Genomic DNA, 4,804 nt, shown 5'->3' with positions numbered 1-4,804 from the left:
CCTGAATCGTGACGTCATCACCTGTGCCGTTCCGGTTACCATCACCACGCACTCGCCACAGAGCCTCGTCACAGCCCCAGCGGTAAGTTGGCTTGGGCCTCTTGCTTGACCACGTCAACCTGGCTTAACTTCACCCGACCTGACCTAGACTAGTTGTCAAACCATCCCTAATCTGTCCAAGTTTACCCTAACCATGCACGCAGGTGCCGATTGCGTGTATGTGGATTGCCAAAGCGATGGTCTGTTTTTTTCGCGATGCACAGCAGATAATCCGCTGTGGATCGGTGTGAATATTGTCTTTTTAGACACGAAACTAATACTTTAAATATTATGTTAAAATCTGAACTATTTCACTGGTGCTTTCATTAATCGAGTAAGTGGGTCGGTAATCGCTGTAAGGTAAGTAAAGATCACGGCATGTCGCGGCAAATATAAAAAGTGTCTTTTATGCGAATTGTCTGCATACACGTTATATTATATATGTGTTAAATTATTTAGACAGATGGACAGGGCAGACTGATGTAGGCAGATAGGTATGAGCGTGAAAAATGGGAAAATCGGTATACTTTCAACCGGTTGATCGAGAAGTGAATGTACAGTTTGAAAACTAGGCGATGTAGAAGAGTAACGTAGGTGCGTGTTTTTGTACTTCGTGTGTGAGTGAATGTGTGCATATTAATAGTAGTAATACCGCAATTCCACTACAATAATATATAGAATGAGCCAAGTGCTATCTACCAGTTTGCTGATGAAAATTACTGATCTGTAATAATATTCATCATTATTTTCGAAGACAACGATTACATCGAGAATACTAGCAAGTGGCAATGATAATGGAAAACCCTTCTGTTGCGCTAGACTGGTGAGTTCCTGGTAGAGATACGAAACAGCAAAGTTTTTCGTTCTCTTTTTATGAAAGTGAATTTCATCAAGTGAATTCCAGCCTGCATATTCTAGTCTCTGCCGCAAGGAAATGATACAGCTGGCTTGTGTTCCTGGTCTTTCTGTTGTGTGGAAACACTAACGCAAATTAACAGCCGTTGGTTAAGAGTTCGTATTTTACTCCCGTTTTGATTTAAGTAATGGAATTCACTGGCATGTTTGGGCATAAATGTGCGTGGATTGGATGGCTCATATTGTATAGAACACTGATTTTTTTTTTTTTTTTTTTTTTTAATGGAATGATGCGCATATTTGCAAAGTTTGTCCTGCTTTTATTCCCTCTGTCTACTGTGCACTATGTTCCGTTGCTTAAGCATTATTGTTATTCATAATGCTGAAGTGATTACGATTTTTCCTTTTATATGAATATTTCTCTTAGAAGTTGTTTATAGTAAAATCGTAACATCAGTAGTGGTAAAGTAGCAATAGCAAGGCTGTGAGCATTAACGCTACAGTTGCTACTTTCTCAGCCTTAGTCCTCGCATCATAATCACTAGTCTATTCTGTCCTAGGATCCCCAGATAGGATCGCCGAAGTCTGGTCAGCTACAGAGAGGGATTGGTCACACTACATTTAGTGTTTCTTCGGAGAGAACCATCGTTTCAGTTCAGCATTCATAACAGTATACAAAGACGCTTTCCATCGAGTATGCTTTTACGGGTTACTTCATGACGGAGTTCATTGCTAAATTCATCCATCAATGTTCTTTTCAAATTCGTGCTTTTATAATCCTTATGACTGGTGTTCCACAACGCCTCTTTGGCTCTCGCTTTATCCAACAAGGCGTAAATAACTTCCTATGAGAGCTCCATGTTTTTAGCGTGTCGGAGTGGGTTGATGTTTATGTTCGTTAGTCAAATGAACGTTTATCTGAATCATCTATTGACATTTAATTAAACATCACTGTTCGATGCAATATATCTTTGTATTTAAGAATTAATTTTACTTTTATCATGATATATAATCATTTTTTAAGATTCTAAGTAATGAGTTTACCAGTAATAAAATTATAGTTTTTGTTTCGGCAATATCTTTCAGCTCTAAGCTCTGTAAAGGGATCCCTTGACAGAATAAATTATTGTGACCGGCCCTTGAGACTTGTTATTAAGTAAATCTTGCCAAAGAGAAGTTCAACAGTTCCTTTCACAGAAAAAAAATTGTCTTTGGGCTTGATGATCGAGTCTCTTTCATGCTCAAAGGGGCAGATCAGAGAGACCAGAAAGACAGGAGACACTTCATCCGAACAAGCAGCCAACTCCCTGGTTGTTCTACATTTTTTTTCCTTTGACATGACTTTTGCAAACCTTGCGTAAAGAGACCCGTCCCCCTCCTGAAGGTGAAAACATAATGTGGAAATACTACAGTCAGTATTCATTTTCATTTCTGGATACGCTTATTACTTCCTTTTCCTGATGGAATAAGGGCAAATATTAATAACGGATAACATGAGGCACTAAAAAACGTTCTGTCTACTTACTTATGATATTCTTGCACTTTCACTTATCCGTGCTTCAAGGGATGGGTAAGCGACCTGACACATCAGTCTTTCGCATTCAAGTGACAAAATAAGTGGCTCTCTTGTAACGTCGAGCCGCATATTTTATAGCATGTTGGCAATTGCATCTCCTGTCCCTTCTGCCATTATTCGCGGCACAGATGAAGCAAAATCAACTTTAATAGTGCCTCTTGTTTCATCCGGCGCTCTTGTGCTACATTTTGTCATTCTCATACGAGTTACATTTCCGAGTTTACAAGAGAGCTGTGATGGACGTATCTTATATGACACCCCTGGTGACTGAAACCACCGTCCGATGTTTGGAAGTGTTCTAATCAGGAAGGTTTTCCGATGTTTAAGGCCGTACATCAGTGCCTTGTTGGCTGCGTAAGACTATGTTATTGCTTTGACTAATAAGGCCTTTCACTCTTTTACCCAGTTCTTTTTTTGGTTATTTACGTACTCCGCTTTGAATTCCGGGAATCCTATAACAGGTCCCATTTATTACAATCACTAGTTTGGTTGCCTTTACATACTGGATCGCCATGGATGGTCTCTTCAATTTACATAATTTTACTAATGAATAGATGTATGTATTTTCGAAAGGTCGAGTGAAGGTGCAAAATTTGATCTGGATATTGTGCTGCTAATGCATCCTGATTTTTTTCATAATGTTGAAGCCATTTTCCAAGCCATTTTGTAAATTTGTCAATAGCACTGCATTAGCTAATTCTTTGTTTCCCAACTTATTTTACTGACAACCCGACTCCTTATGTTCGTGTCCCCGGTTATGATTACTTTTTTTTCAAATAGGAATCGAATGGTGGCGTCGTGCTTGACTCTACATGTCTCCTTTTGTGCAGGGGATTCTTCTAAACCAAAGAATAGTTGCCAATTCTTGTTTCGTGTGAAATGGCCTTTTAATGGATAATTAGAAGTATAAGACCATAGAAATTTCTTGAAGAATTTTGTCTGTTACATCTTTCAATTCACCATGATGAAGACATTGATGATAGTAATTACTATATCAATAATGATAATGATAAAAATCGTAATACAAGTGATAATGATAATAGTAATGATAATAGTAGTAGTAATAATGATCATGACAGTGGTAATAATAAAAGTAGTAGTGATATTAATGAAAATAATGATAATATTAGTTATGATAATAACAATAATTGTAATTAGGATGATTATATTAATAATAATAGTAATACTAATAATAGTCACAATTATAAACAAAATAACAATAAAAATTATAATAGCAATAATGATAATTATGATAATAAGAACGATAATAACAATTATAATATCAATAATAATAATGATAGTAACAGCATCGAGAAGAACAATACTTATGATAAAAATTGTAATAATAATAATAATAATGATAATAATAATAATAATAATAATAATGGGAGTGATATTGATCATTATTATAATAATTATATAAAAAACGATAATGATATTAGTAATAACGATGATAATAACAATGATGATAGTAATAACAAGAATTATGATGATGGTAATAATAATAATAATAATAATTCTAATAATAATAATAATAATAATAATAATAATAATAATAGTAATAATAATAGTAATAATTCGTATAAAGGCAATGATAATGATGAATATTGATAACGATGATGTAAATAATGATAATAATGACAATAACAATAATGATAATAACAACAGCAATAATAACAATAATAATAACAGCAATAATAACAATAATGATAATGATAATAATAATAATAATGATTATAACGATGATAATAATAACAATAGAAGTAATAATATTATGAAAGATAATAATGGCATTAATTATGATAATGATAATAATGGCATTAATTTTGATAATGATAATAACGATAATATTGAAAATAATAAGGATAATGATAAAGATAATAACAATAATGATGATGATAAAATTATTGTAATAATAATGATAATGGCAATGATAGTGATAATAATGATAATAGTAATAATAATAATAATGATAATGATAAAAATAATGAAAATAATTTGGATAATGATAAAGATGCTAATAAGATAATAATAACAATAATGGTAATTATAATGATAATAATGAATTAATGATAATAATAATAATTATAGTAATGATGATAATAATATTAACAAGGATAATAATAACAATAATGATATTAATAATTTAAATTAATTTGATTCCATTTGTTACAATGGATATTCTTGGTGTGACATAGTGTCTGTTTTATTTTGCTTTATTGAAATAACTGCTATTGCTTGTTATAACAGGTTACATATAAAGCCTAATTATACTGTACAGATAAACCATTTCCTGTTCGTTTTAAAGATAATCAAGACGAGAAAGAAGACAAA

General features: G+C 32.9%; 1 protein-coding gene across 1 annotated transcript in view; it reads left to right on the top strand.

Annotated features, from left to right (window-relative positions):
- The first annotated feature begins 6 nt into the window (after positions 1-6).
- LOC125034710 (neural-cadherin-like) overlaps positions 7-4,804 on the top strand; it is a 111,913-nt gene continuing 107,115 nt past the window's right edge. The window contains exon 1 of the mRNA XM_047626628.1: positions 7-82. The gene's annotated coding sequence lies outside the window, so the exon portion shown is untranslated. The remainder of the gene's footprint in view (positions 83-4,804) is intronic.

The sequence above is a fragment of the Penaeus chinensis genome, chromosome 18 (genome assembly GCF_019202785.1).
Source record: "Penaeus chinensis breed Huanghai No. 1 chromosome 18, ASM1920278v2, whole genome shotgun sequence".
NCBI lineage: Eukaryota > Metazoa > Arthropoda > Malacostraca > Decapoda > Penaeidae > Penaeus > Penaeus chinensis.
The sequence above is the reverse complement of the archived record's forward strand: the minus strand, read 5'-3'. Positions and strand labels throughout refer to the sequence as shown.